Raw genomic sequence first — 15,316 nt, forward strand, 5'->3', positions numbered from 1 at the left:
CATTCCGCTTCCCTCCGGCCTCATTACGCAGTACATTCGCTGTGGGAACCAAACCCATTACAAAAAGGAGGGGGTGGAATTGGCACACGGGGAAAGGCCTTCTCAGATCAAGCTAACAACTTGTGCCTATTAACTAAAGAAGATCATTAGAAAATTCCCATCTCCTTCTCTCCTCTCTCCCCGCCCGCCTCCACCCCCTCCGCCTGCGTGTCAGATGCGGCGGGAGAGCGGGCTCACGTGAGTTCGCCTGTTTGCTGCGCACACACCCAGCCTTAAAGGGGCCTCGCTGAGGGCTTTGCAGAAGAGCCAGCTTTGGGTGGCGACGAGGCCTTGCTTTGAGGTTGAGTCCGATTCTAAACGAACAGGACTTTTCTCCCCTCTCAAAGGGGTTCTTTTTTGGAATCAGGGAAGACAGTGACCCAAATAAAATAAGTTGCACTTCATGATCATTTTCTATCTTCTGCAATAAAACAGGCCAAGGGGAAAGGTTTTGTTTCCACTGCTCAACAATATAAATCTTATAAAAGCTGGCATAGCACTTTGAGATGAATCAATTTAAGCCTGTTTTTTTTTTACAGATGGAGCCGCCAAAGCCCAGCGAGAGTAAATGGTGTGTCCCACACCTTAGGAGAAGGACGTGGGTCTCCTGCTTGCAAGTCTGGGTCTTCCTTTTCCAGCAGGCTTCCTCCATTTGGCCCGTTTTTTGTTGTTGTTCTCTTTCAGTGTCTGTTAGCCGTCTTATCCCCAGACTCCCTCCTTGGCTACGCTCCTTGCTAGGTTGGACAGCGTCCTCAAAGAAATCCATCAAAGCACCTTTGACATGAGGCCACAGACCAAATACTGAGTATCAGTGGGAGCCTTGTCACTTGTTCTTCTCCTCTCCCCCGTGTTAAAAAAAAAAAAACATAGACATAAATCCCACACAAAAAATGGTCCAGGGCAAAGGCCTTCTTAGGCTTTGTTATTCCTCGCCCTCCCTGAAACATAAGGGGCGCCCCTTCCCCATCTCTCTCAGGGCTTCCTCTCCACCCCCATTTCTGTTTCCAGTGGCAGCCCCTACCCAGACCTGGACGTGCCTTCGCGTTTGTGTGCACCTTCCTCGGAATGTTCAGGCCGCGTCTAAAACGGCTCAATTGAAGAGGGGGATGTAGAGAAAAGCCCCACGTGTGGCTCAGGTCACCGGAGGAAGCGCAGCCATCTTCGTTGTGTGGGACAGGGAGAAGAGAGATTTTCCTCCTTAAATCAGAATGCGTGTGTGTGTGTGTGTGTGTGTGTGTGTGTGTGTTGCTACACTCTGTAAAAAGGTCTGATTAGCATTTCCTTTTCAGTTGTTCCTCCGCCATCCCAGCTGCACCAATTGTGGTCAGTAAAGCAGAATTGGTGCACGAGCAATTCAGGGACGCAGCTGAAAGGGAGAGTGAGGAAAAAACAAGGGAGTGAGTTTCCTTAGAGCTTGAAGAAACTACTCCAATTAAAAGAGAGAGAGAGGGAAGAGAGGAGATGAGATACTTGGAGAGAGTATACAAAAAGATTCCAAAGAAAGAGGAACCCGGATTCAATGAAGTAAGGGACAGAGGTGGCTCAAAATATCCATGCTGAGAAATAGATAACAAAAAGGCACATGTAGAAAAATGCAAAAAGAAAAATTTTCAGAACAACAAATAGGACAGAAAAGGCTGGAGTTTTGAGAAACGAAAATATAGAAATAGAGATTTCCTTATTTCCTTTCCCTGGTTTTTCTTTTTATTAATGCTTCATTTATTTTTTTTTTTTCAGCCAGGTTCGGTGGCTCAGCCTGTAATCCCGTGCTTTGGGAGGCCGAGGTGAGTGGATTGCTTGAGCCCACGGGTTTGAGACCCGCCTGGGCAACTTGGCGAGACCTCATCTCTACAATAAATCAAAACTAGCCGGGCATGGTAGCGCGCGCCTGTAGTTCCAGCTACTCGGAAGGCTGAGGCGGAAGGATCGCCGGAGCCCAGCAGGTCGAGGCTGCGGTGGCCGGAAGTGGCCACTGCACTCCAGTCTGGGGGACAGAGTGAGACTCCAACTCAAAAAAAAATTTTTTTTTTTCTCTAATAGAAGTAAATGAAATTGCTGGGTCTTCAGTCTCAGAAAAGAATTGGATGCTGACCTTTGAGTGACTTGTCCCCCGGGATTAGGTTTGATCCAACCATCCTCACTTTGAGACTAGACTTGTATTCCTTCCCAGGTTCCCCTTTTGACCTTAAACACATTTCCATTCTGCTCAATGGCCTTCTCCTTCCCTTGAATACCAATGGGATGTTGGGACACTTAAAAAAAAAAGTCTATAACTTTATTGACTGTTTTTCCTTCAGAATTTAAAAAACAAAAACAAAAAACAGCACATGAAAACCAGTGTCTAATCCCAAAGTCTTAACTCAGTTGATTGCCAGAAGAACATCGCCATCTTGTTCCTCTGAACAACCACTGTGAAGACTCAAATTACACAGCAAGTCCCAGCTTCTGCCCGCCCTAAGACATTGCCAGTCTTCAAACCATGTTGCCAACTCCAGGGACTTCAACTCTCTGCCAATCTCAGCCCTCATCTGCTGAGACTGGGTCTTCTCGATGGCTCTCAGGGTGGGTCGAGGCGGAATTAGAGAGAGAATCACAGTCTGGGTCTACCATCACCTCCCAACAGCTTGCCAGCCAGGAAATCATTTCCAGACTGCCTTTGTCGCCACCATTTCTCTCCCTCTCTCTTCTCCACACTTTGTTGCTATCGCGATTTCATGTGGCGATGGACTCAGCGCCCCTTAAGCAACTTGAGAAGTGGCTCAGTGACTCGCTTCCCTGAGTCAAAAAGAAAACAAAGTACCTCCATGATCTTCCTGCCATTATGATCAAGTCAAAAAGGGAAAAACACTGTTGAGAAGGGTTGCCCTAGAGGAGCCACGGAATCCTCTCCCCATAGAGGTGGCTCCATGGATAGCTCTTGATGGTGCAGGAGGCAGATATTCTGGAGTCAAGGAGGTGTGATGGGGAAACACATTTATTTTCCCCTTTTGCCCTTCCCTGCTGCCCCATCTGTGCCTTCTTCTTAGTAGATCTCCTGGGCTCTGGCTCCTGGCATTTGGTGGAAGCCTTGGATTCTGCCTCGGCAGCTCTCGCTTGGCCTCCAAACCCACAGCAGATTCGCTCCTCCGAGAACTGCCGTCACCACACAGGAACTCGACCAGCTCGTCTTCCTTTGGCTCACTCTGCTTCAGCTCCACAGACTCTGGGTCCAGCACCCCGGACTCCAGGAAGAGCTGCTGAGCCTCGCGTGGAGCCAGTTTTCTGGCACAGGGTGCTTGTTGGGGTCCAGCTGCCACACGACCTCCTCGATGCTCTTTGGCTTCTGGATGAGGTCACAGCCCGCTTGGGCCCAGTGCCCTGGATGCTCTCACAGTAGCTGCTGCCAGGAAGATGCACGGACCCACAAACTGTTCCTGGGTTAGGCCCAGCTCCTGTAGAATTCGACTCAGGTGGAATACCTTGGATGGGCAGCTTCTCGGCCTTACTGGCAGTGCAGTCAGGTGTGGCATCAGCACAGTGCTGCCGTGTTCTCAGCGGCCATGGCATAGACTTTGTGCCAGCCTTCACCAGGGCAGCACAGCTGGCCTCTGCCTCACTGGGCGCATTGAGGTACAGATGCTTGCACTCATCACTGCTGCTTAGTGATCTCCGCCAGTTGCTTTGTGATTTTTTTCCACCTCCTGGCTGGCCCCCACAGCCCAAGTCTGCTGCAGCTGCTTCTACACCTCAGCCCGCCGCTCACTGCATTGGGCCAGCTCACTCGACTTGAGCGGGGGTGACTTGCCATCGAAGACATCCACGGGCTCGGTGCCGTTTTTCCCGACGTGGATGGGGCGGTAGAACGTGTGCGTCAGGTGGTTGGTGGTCTCACCCTCGTCACCTGCAGCACATCCTCACCCTGACGAAAGGCAGTCGGGAACTGATCAGCGCCGACAGAGGCCTCGATGGCCAGCTTGCGGCCAAAGTAGCTCTCGATGTCATTCTCCCAGATGGCACTGGGGGCCGTATCAGCCATGAGCGTGGCCAGACTTTGAATTCCATGGCCTCCAGAGCCTCAGCAGCTAGCGCTCGGTCCATTGTTGCCCAGGGCAGGACGTCCTAAGTCCCTGTCCCTCTCAGCTTGGCCGCGGATCGCCCCTCGCTCCACCACCTTCCAGAGTCTGCCAGGTTTCGGGACACCTCATGATGCTGAGAAGTACTTAGAGCTCAACAGAGTCAAGGCCCTGGAGAAAGTAAGAACTTTACATTCGTGACGAGGATTCTTGGGGTCCTCTAAAAAGGTTGCAAGCACAATGTTGCTGTGACTGCTTGTTTTCATAGGCTGGAACTAACTTACCTGCTCAACATTACTTAATTGAGATGGAAATGTCTCCAGTGACTCTCAGTCCCAGGAAGTTTGTTCTTGGAAACGTGTGACCTGTGTCATCTGTTCTCAGACTTGCGAGAGATGCAAGGGGATGTCTACTTTATGGGAAAATACCAGTGCTGCCGTCCAATTTGGAGATGTGGAGGTCAGGAGAACACCACCAGCAGTTAGGAGAAGAGATTTGGATGGAGGGACAGGACCGTCCCCCTTCTGTCATTATCGCAAGCCAAAGCAAATGGGGTCTGTTTGTGGGGTCTAACAGTGCTCCTAAACTTTGCCTTTTTAGGGTTCAGGTTATCTAGCCCTGTGTATTATTGCTGCTCAGAATTTAAGACATAGAGTCGAGCAGACCTGCATTTGAGTTTCAGCTCCACCGTGACTAGCTACGCAAACTTGAATAACTTGCTACCTTCCCTAAGTGTCTTCATTTTTGTAATGAGGCTACATTATTTCAAACAGAGAATTGCTGCAATGATTGTTAAAATGCATGTAAAGCACCCACCACATAGTAAGTTCTCAGTAAATCCTACAAACCTGATGTAATGAACCAAGAGACAGGAAATTTGGTGTTGTGATATATATGGGTTCAGAAACTGGCTCTGTCACTTCCCAGCTATGTGAGCCAGGACAAGTGACTTCACCTGTCAGTGCCTTCATTTCCTTTTTTTGGAGTGGGAGTCTCACTGTGTTGCCCAGGCTGGAGTATGGTGGCACACTCACGGCCACTGCAGCCTCGACCTGCTGGGCTCAGGAGATCCTTCAGCCTCAGCCTTCCAAGTAGCTGGAACCACAGATGTGCACCCCCACATCCAGCTAATTTTTTAAAAATTTATTGTGAAGACAGGGTCTCACCATGTTGCCCAGGCTGGACTCAAACCTGTGAGCTCAGGCAGTCCTCTTGCCTCGGCCTTCCAAAGTGCCGGGATGACAGGCGTGAGCCACTGTGCCTGGCTGCCTTATGGTGATGATCATTTTTGAGCTTATTTCCCAGACTCTGGTCTCATCCGTGCCATCAACTATGCGACCTGCAAACCCATCCTTCCAACCCAGTGCGTCTCCAGGGTGGTTTCCTCAAGCCAACAGGACCTGGACGAACCCTGTGGGTCTTCCCAGCACTGCTCCCAGGTCACTGCATGTCCTACATGAGTTCACGTCCCAGTCTGACCTGGCCTCACCCGGGGCCACGGAAAGAGGCCAGATGCAATGCGGTGTGCAGGGACTTGGGTAGCAGTCCACATCCTGGCTCACAGAGTGACTTGGAGTTTTGTAATTGTGTAACTTGGGGCCCCTGAGAATAAGAATCACTAACACTGATTGGGCATTTGCAACATGTCAGGCACTGTACTAAGAGCTTTAATTCTATTATCTGGTTGAATCCTTAGAATGGCTCGGTGACGTCAGCGTGAGATGAGTCCCATCTTATAGCTGTAGATGTAGAATCTGAGGCTCATGGGGATTAAACAAGATGTGCGAGATCACACAACTGGTATGTGGTACTGGCGGGCCCACGCCCCTGTCTACTGGGCCCCGGCATCAAGGCTTTCCTCCAGTGTGCATGACCTCCCGCAAAACACAAGTCACGATCATACTTATGTCAATGAGTGATCACACAAGAGGGGTGCAGGCTTGAACTCTCACGTATAAAGCACTGCCTTTATGATGTTAGGCCAAAAGGGTCTCTGAGCCAGGCACGGTGGCCCACACCTGTAATCTCAGTGCTTTGAGAGGCAGAGGTGAGAGATTTCCTGAGCCCAGGGGCTCAAGACCAGTCTGGGCAACTGGGCAAGACCTCGCCTCTAAACTAAATTGAAGAAAAAACATATTGGCATGGTGGTACACACCTGTAGTTCCAGCCACTTGGAAGACTGAGGCAGGAGGATCACAGCAAATGAGCCCAGCAAATAGAGGGCAGCAGTGACTGTGATCATGCCACTGCATTCCAGTCTGAACAACAGAGTAAGTCTTTGACCAAAAAAAAAAAAAAAAGGAGGCGTCTCTAGAAGCCATTTTCTCCTTCACCCACCCTTAGAAACACTTCCCAATCTGCCTCTAGCTTACCTGTCCAGTCGCATCACTCTCTGACCATCTGGGGTCATACCACCTGCCTTGCAGAGTGATTAGGAGCACCTGGCAGTTGGGTACCACATTGTCCACTACAGTAGCCACCGGCCACGTGAGGCCTCCGAGCACTTGAAATGTGGCTAGGCCAGGTGTGGTGGCTCATGCCTGTCATCCCAGCACTTTGGGAGGCTGAGGTGAGAGGATTGGCTGAGCCCACGGGTTCAAGACCAGCCTGGACAGCTTGGTGAGACCTCGTCTCTACAATACATCGAAAAATTAGCGGGGCATAGTGGCATGCATCTGTAGTTCCGGCTACTTGGAAGGCTGAGGCAGAAAGATCGCCTGAGTCCAGCAGGTCGATGCCGGGGTGGCCCTGAGCGTGCCACTGAACTCCAGCTTGGGTGACTCTGAGAGTGACTCCGACTGGAGAAAAAAATATGTGGTTGGTCTGCCACAGGTATAAAACACACACCAGATTTCAAAGAATGAAATTCTTTGTATGTATATATTTTAAAAAGCAATGTCAAATGCCATTAACTATTTTTATATTGATTATGTGTCCTAAATGATCCTGTTTTGGAAGTATTAGGTTACGTAAACTATCAAAATCAGTTCCACCTCTCTATACTTCTTATTTTTAATGTGGCGACGAGAATGTTTGAAATTATACTTGCGGCTAGCGTTTGTAACTCACATTGTATTTCTGTTGGACAGCACTGTCTTGGAGTCAAATCACCTGGGCTTGAATTCCAGCTCTGTCACATACAATCTGTGTCCTCGTGAAAATAAATTAATTCACCCTTATGTGCCTCAATTTCCCCATCTGTAAAATGAGGACAATAATAAGATCTGACTGGGCACAGTGGCTCACACTTGTAATCCCAGCACTTCGGGAGGTCAAGGCAGGAGGATTGCTTGAGTCTAGGACTTTGAGTCCAGCCTAGGCAATGTAGCAAAACCTAGTCTCTACCCCACCCCCAAAAAATATTTATTTTTTATTTTTTATTTTTTGAGTCGGAGCCTCACTCCGTCGCCCAGATTGGAGTGCAGTGGCACGCTCCTGGCCACCGTAGCCTCGACCCGCTGGGCTCCGGCGATCCTTCTGCCTCAGCCTTACAAGTAGCCGGAATTACAGGCTTGCGCTACCATGCCCGGCTAATTTTTGATTTATTGTAGAGATGAGGTCTCACCAAGTTGCCCGGGTGGGTCTTGAACCCGCGGGCTCAGGCAATCCTCTCACCTCAGCCTCCCAAAATGCTGGGATTACAGGCTGAGCTACCGAGCCCGGCCCAAAAAATATATATAATATATTTATTTATTTTATATTTATATATATTTATTTATATATTTATTATATATATGTAAAAATAAATTTAGCTGGGCATAGTGACACGCACCTGTAGTCCCAGCTACTTGGGAGGCTGAGGCAGAAGGATCACCTGAGCCCAGGAAGTCAAGGCTTCAGTGAGCTGTGATCATGCCACTGCACTCGAGCCTGGGCGATACAGTGAGACTCCAATTCAAAATAATTATAATAGTAATGATAATAATTAAAAGACGTAGATACTTTGGGAGGTTGTTGTGAGTACTTAATGACTTAAATTTCTCAAACAGCATCTGGTTCATTTGTTTGCTACTTATTTTATTGCTTGCGGATGCCAGAACAGGCCAGATTCATTTCTTGCCTGTGCTGTGCTGTTTTTCTCTCTGGGAAGGCTTTCTACTTTGTCTTCACCTCCTTGGGTTCTGTTCCTCCAAAACAGCACAACTTGTCAGATCTCCTGTGTCTTGCTTTCTGAGAACATTAACTTTCTTGCCTTTTTTTCTTTTGAGTTGAAGTGTCACTCTGTCACCCAGACTGGAGGGCAGTGGCACGCTTCCGGCCACTGCAGCCTTGAACTGCTGGGCTCAGATGATCCTTCTGCCTCAGCCTTCCAAGTTGCCGGAACTACAGGCGCACGCTACCACGCCCGGCTAATTTTTGATTTATTGTAGAGATGAGGTCTCACCAAGTTGCCCAGGTGGGTCTCGAACCCACAGGCTCAGACAATCCACACGTCTCGGCCTCCCAAAGTACTGGGATTACAGCCGGAGCCACCGAGCCCGGCCAACTTTCTTGCCGTTTAGTCTAGTGTGCACACCTGTTGTCTGAAGTGGACTGTGAAATCAGTCTTGAAATCAGGACTTGTGTCTACCATGTCTTATTTACCTTTCTATTTCCCTTTCTGTCAGGTCCTCTGTAGATGTAACTCATACAAAGTGGTGTTACATAAGTGCTTGTATAATGACTAATTGATCCATGTGCCTCCCGCCCCCATGCTGGGAAGGTGAGGATTTTCCACATTCTTTTAGACTCCTTAAAAGGGAACAGTAACCTTCCCTCTGGTCATTCTCAAGTTCCCATCACCTCTTCTGATGAGTATTTCTGGCATGGAACAATGCCATCTCTTTAATTCTGGAACAATGCCATCTCTTTAATTTCTATTGCCCCATCACCTCTCGTGCTTTCAGAATGGGTGATACATCCCTCCCACCCCCTGCCCCGACCAGCACGTGAATGTTGAGATCAGCTATAATTTTGAAGCCTTAAAAGAAATGGCCTGGGTTCATTAAGTTCTAATTGCACTGATGTTGAGGAAAGATAGTTGCTTTAATGAAGAAAGACCTCCCTGGACTGGTGCTGTGGTTATGCTGGTGGTGGCAGAGGGTGCAGTTCCTGCTGTGCTAAAAATGATGACTATTTATGTGGTGCTCGAGGGAGTTCAGAAGCACCGGCGCACACCCACAGGCAGCCGAGCCTTCGTGTCTGCCAACCATCCGAAGTCTGTCATTATTCTCCTTGGGAACTTACCCAGGAGGGGAAACTTTCACCAGCTTTGGATCCTACTCAAAGTTCAGAGCACATGTCTCCCGGGGAAATAAACTTTCCCAAAATACCATACCTTTGAGAGGAAGGATTCTGGTTCTGATTTCTCTTGAACAATCTGGTTTTTACGAGACCTGAGCAGAGACCCCCTTCGAACACTGACCTTGAGATTGCACCGTCGTAAACTTAGACCTGGTCTTCCTATAAGGACCCCTTTAAAAATACTCCTTGGCATCTAGAAGGCAACAGGGTGAGTTCTGAACCCGCACTATGGATTCATACTAGATGCTGAAGCTCTGGATGCTAGAAGGGAGAGGAGATGCAAAGCATGCTGGAAAGGAACGCGAGAGGTGCCTCGGGGAAGTTCGGCCGTTTCTCAGACAGCGAGATCAGCTGAGCTCAGAAAGAACTCTTTGTCGGCGTAGGAGATGCCGGGCTGCCCTGCCCGGGTCACGCTCCAGGACTGAGCGATTGCTTTCTCTCTCCCACTCGGAGTGCCGGTGACAGCACTTAGCAGTGAGCCTTCTCTAGAACTGCCCTTGCTGCAGAGAGGGCCTCGTGCATAGACACGCCCCTGGCCGAGAGGCAGCTTGTACCCAACGCCAAGGATGGAGAGACTCGATGTGGGACAACAGCTGCGGTCAGTGGGCTTGGCTGAGGCCTTCTGACTACACCGCAGACCGGCTCCACTGTTTCTCTCCTCACCTCGTAGGTGCCAAGAGCACTTTCCGATGTGTTTCCCTCACAGGCACCCTCATTTTAAGTGGGCTTCCTGGGGGAATCTGACTCGCAACTCGGTCCCTCTTTTGGTCACGCAGGGTGTTTCTATATTGAACTCCAATATCTGACTGCAGATCTGCTGGCCAGGCGGCTTTTAGGGCCCGTTCTTTCCCTCTCCTCTCCTCTTGCTCTTCGTTCATTGTATGGGTCCCTCTGACACGGTGTCTGTAGCGCCACAGGCTCACTGAGCCTTCAGTCCACGTGGACATAGCTGTTTGCGTCTCCTGGTGCCTGTCACTCCACTTCCAGCTGGGGTCTTGCTGAAGACGAGGAATGTGTCTCATTTCTCACCTTCCCAACATCCCTGGCTCTAGACTCAACCCTCTTTGGGGGAACAATTAGTGCTGCCTGTCAGGCAGGGCTTCCAGAGCCCTCTTGGACTTAATGATCCCCTGAGCCTATCGCTAAAGAGGAATGCCATAGACTCTGGCTGTCAAGAAGGGACTCTGAAGTCACTGAGGCCGGAGTCTCACCCCAACAGGAATCTTCCTGGGCATTCCTGAAAGGCAGTCGCACTTTAATTTAATTTAATTTATTTGAGTTGAAGTCTCACTTTGTCGCTCAGACTGGAGTGCAATGGCACGCTCCCGGCCACCGCAGCCTTGACCTGCTGGGCTCTGGCGATCCTTCCGCCTCAGCCTTCCAAGTAGCTGGAACCACAGGCGCGTGCTACCGCGCCCGGCTAACTTTTGATTTGTTGTAGAGATGAGGTCTCGCCAAGTTGGCCAGGCGGGTCTCGAACCCGCGGGCTCAGGCAATCCACTCACCTCAGCCTCCCAAAGCGTGGGATTACAGGCTGAGCCCCCAAGCCCGGCTGGCAGTCGCACTTTTAAATCAGAGATGCTCAAGATATCACCCAGTCTCATTGCTAAGTAGTGGTCCTGAAGCAACCGCAAGCCTGGCATCTTAGCCACCTGCCAATAATCCCCAAGTGAAAAGGCGATCTACACGGGCAAAGTCAGTTGACAAGTGTACTCAGGAAGCCCAGCGGCCCATTGAAACTGTAGTAAAAGGGCACACAACTTATTCTGGTGTGCTTATTTAAGAACAAGCTGGCTGAGCTGAAACATGCACGTCTGAATCTCACTCGGCCTTGCAAATGTCGAGAGATCCTGCAAAGGCCGGCTACAGCATCTTTGGCTTGACTCTTCCAAGATCAGCAGCAGAGGAATGTGTTCTTTAGGCTTGAGGAAAGAGTTTCTTCAGACTCCCCGGCCAACGCTCCTGGTGCCTTTCCACCCAGACAGGTAGGAAGCTCCTTGGGCTATCCAGTGGAAAGCCTCCTGGTTCCTGCAACACTTGTCCCCAAGGAAGGGCAGGGAAGAGCTTGTTCTTCATTCCTCCTGGACTTGCCTGCACTTGAACTGTCAGTCCTTCCTGGGAAAACGGTTTCTCTGGTGGGGTGCGGATGTGTCCACAGCACCCTTCCCCATGGCCAAGTGCCAAGTGACGAAAGTGTCGGGGCTTTTGAAATTGTCAGAGAAACTGATTTCCTTGTCAAGTCTCATCCTGTACAGTTGGAGGGCCAAATTCTACTTTCATGTTAGCTGCCACGCAGATCAAAGGCTGCTGACAAGGAGCTGAAGGGCTTGTGCCTGGTCTGCTTCAACCTTTCCTCAGTCCGGCTTGGGGAATGCTCCTGGCTTTCGGCTTTCTTGAACTCTCTTATCGATTCTCCTTTGTGGGCCAGCAGATGAAGGGCCTGGGAAATTACTCGGAGGGATCTAACTCAGAGAGGGCGTCCGTAATTCGGAGTGGGAGGGAGGCCAGAGAAGAGACATGTGAAGAGTCATCCTCCGAAAACCCAGATCTGTTAAATGACCAAGAACTGGGGGGTGGGGGGCAGCGTCAGAAGGAGAGACGGGATGAGACGTCTGTCTCTAGTGGAGACTAGAAAATTCCCACCCACCACCCAGGGGCCTCACAGAAGGAGGACTCGTCCTTTTATTGCTCATTTTTTTCGTGTTTCATGAAGATAAGGCACAAAGGAGGTGATTTCTGAAGCCCCTTCCTACATTGTGTTTGTCATGAGCCTGTGAAGGAGAGAGATGAGAGAGCGATGAACTTCAGGTTATCGGCAACCTCAGACACATCTTTCTTTTTCTTTCTGAGTTGAAGCCTCACTCTGCTACCCAGGCTGGAGGGCAGTGGCACGCTCCCGGCCACCGCAGCCTCGACCTGCTGGGCTCCCGTGATCCTTCCGCCTCAGCCTTCCAAGCGGCTGGAACGACGTGCGCTACCACGCCCAGCTAATTTTTGATTTATTATAGAGAAGCGGTCTCGCCAAGTCGCCCGGGTGGATCTCGAACCCGCAGGCTCAGGCAATCCTCTCACCTCGGCCTCCCAAAGCGCTGGGATTGCAGGCTGAGCCACCGGGCCCAGCCTTTTTTTTTTTTTTTTGAGAGAGTCTCACTCTGTCGCCCAGTCTAGAGTGCAGTGGCATACTCACTGTCACTGAAGCCTCGAACTGCTGGGCTCAGGTGATCCCTCCGCCTCAGCCTTCCAAGTAGCCAGAACTATAGGCACACGCCACCACGCCCAGCTGATTTTTTGATTTATTGTAGAGATGAGGTCTCGTCAAGTTGCACAGGCTGGTCTCGAACCCCTGGGTTCAGGCAATCTTCTCGCCTCTGCCTCCCAATGTACTGGGTTGACAGGCATGAGCCACCATGCCTGGCTGCCAGATATCTCTTAAGGTATATAAAAGTCAAGGAGGCCAGGTGGTGACTCATGCCTGTCATCCCAGCACTTTGGGAGGCCAAGGCAGGAGTATTGCTTGAGCTCAGGAGTTCGAGACCAGCCTGAACAGCCTAGCAAAACCTCATCTCTATCAAAAAAATTAAAAAAAATTGGCCAGGCATGGTGGTGCGCACCTGTAGGTGTCGAGTGGAAGGGTTGCCTGAGCCTAGGAGGTTGAGACTGCCACGAGCCGTGATTGTCATGATCGTGCCACTGCCCTCCAGCCTGGACAACAGAGTGAGACACTGACTAAAAATTTTTTTTAAAAAGTCAAGGGTAAGACTGGAAGGTTGGTCGTGGTGCCAATGAGCACTGTGAAAGTCACCCAGCTACACCGCATGGGAGGCCGTGCCAATAGCCTGAGGGTGTGGGCCATGGCACAGGGAGAGAAGCGCTTTTGGACTCAAGACCAGTGTGAGCTTTCTCTTTGGTCTTTTGTGTGATGCTAAGCACCATTTCTCATGGCCCTCTCGCTTTACGTACTCCTCCTTCCCAGCACCCCACGTGTTTCTGACCAAAAGAAACGCCCCTCTGTATTCAACTGAACCAGACAATGCAGATTCTTACAGGGCTCTACCTGCGGGAGCCATGAGGATCTAAAAATGATAGCAGATCCAGAAAAGGAGATCTGGCCCTAATACCTGACCACATCTTTACCCTGGAAAACTTCCTTTCCCCCTGATTTTTGGGGGCTGGGACCCCTCTCTGTCATGATGGCCGCTTCTTCCTGTTCATTCTCAACTCCTTTGCCGACACCGCTTCCCGTCATATGCTCTCCCAATCTGTTTGGTTCTTGAGTGATAGCAAGAGATGGAGGTTACTCTTGTGTAGTGATTTCTACATTTCAGGCAGCAAATATTAAGAGTCCAGGTAGCAAAGTATTATCCAAAAGTTTATCTGGGCTGGGCACAGTGGCTTATGCCTGTAAGCCCAGCACGTTGGGAGGCTGAGGCAGGAGGATGGCTGGAGTCTGGGAGTTCGAGATCCGCCTGGGCAACCTAGTGAGGCCCTGTCTCTCCAAAAAACACACAGAAATTAGCCAGGGGTGGAGGCCCACACCTATAGTCCCAGCTACTCAAGAGGCTGAGTCAGAAGGATCGCCTAAGCCCAGGAGGCTGAGGCTGCACTAGGTGGTGATCACGCCACTGTGCCCACTGCACTCTAGCCTGGGCAACAGTGTGAGACCCGCCTCAAAAAACAAAACAAAACAAAACAAAAAAACTATCTATCTATTAAATTTCTGAGTCTAGATAGCAAAGTTTATTTGTACTTATTTCCATAAAATTGTCTCTCCCTTGACAGCAGGTGTCTTGGGGACAAACACCACATTTTCTCTTTGTTTCTGCCTGGCTCATAATATCCTTCCTAAATGTTTGATGAATGAATCAAGTGATACCAAAAGGGTAGCAAATACTGGTTAGGCATTGGGGTGGGTGAACTGCACCGCTGGAATTGGGCACCGGAATGCAAAAGACACATGAAAACAATTCAGACAAATATGAAGCAAAGTTCTCAACCCTGGCTGTCTGTAAGAATTGTTCAGAGAGTTTTTAAGACACACTGGCTCACACCTGTATCCCCAGCACTGTAAGAGGCCACGCACAGAAATTTGCTCGAGCTCAGGAGCTCAAGACCAGCCCGGGCAACATAGTGAGACTTCATCTGTACAAAAATAAAAAAAAGAAAAAATTAGCCTGGTACGTTGGCTCCTGCCTGTAGTTTCAGCTATCCGGGAGGCTGCCTTAGGAGGGTCACCTGAGCCCAGGAGGCCAAGGCTGCGGTGAGCCATGACTGTGCCACTGCACTCCAGCCTGGGTGAGAGTGAGAGAACCTGACTCAAGTATACCTATAAACCACAGCGGTGTTCGGACTTTTGCCCTGAGCCAGTCAAATCAGAATGAGGCACGGGAAGCTCCTCAGAGGATCCCAGTGGAAACCCAGGGTCAAGAGCTATTGATCTGGCCATGAGTCGGAGAGCTGCAAGGTGTGCATGTCCTGCAGGCAGCAGGTTTGGCCTCCTTCAGTGTCTACACAGGCTCCCTTCCTCTTTTCTTTTCTTTCTTTCTTTCTTTTTTTTTTTGAGTTGGAGTCTCACTCTGTCGCCCAGACTGGAGTGCCGTGGCCGCTCCCGGCCACCGCAGCTTTGACCTACTGGGCTCCGGCGATCCTTCCGCCTTAGCCTTCCGAGTAGCCAGATTTACAGGCATGCACTACCACGCCTGGCTGATTTTTTGATTGACTGCAGAGATGAGGTCTCGCTGCCCAGGCGGGTCTCGAACCCGCGGGCTCAGGCAATCCACTCACCTCAGCCTCCCAAAGGTGCGGGATTACAGGCTGAGCCACCGAGCCCGGCTTCTTTTTTATTTTTTTTTTTAGTTGGATTCTCACTCTGTCACCCAAGCTGGAGTGCAGTGGCACGCTCACGGCCACCACAGCCTCGATCCTGGGCTCAGGTGATCCTTCTG

General features: G+C 50.3%; 1 pseudogene; it reads right to left on the bottom strand.

The window, feature by feature from the left end:
* Positions 1 to 2,904: 2,904 nt before the first annotated feature.
* LOC103267599 lies at positions 2,905 to 13,620 on the bottom strand (annotated as a pseudogene).
* Between the last annotated feature and the right edge of the window lie 1,696 nt (positions 13,621 to 15,316).

Source organism: Carlito syrichta, unplaced genomic scaffold (genome assembly GCF_000164805.1).
Source record: "Carlito syrichta isolate Samal-C Ts95f unplaced genomic scaffold, Tarsius_syrichta-2.0.1 Scaffold308185, whole genome shotgun sequence".
Lineage (NCBI taxonomy): Eukaryota > Metazoa > Chordata > Mammalia > Primates > Tarsiidae > Carlito > Carlito syrichta.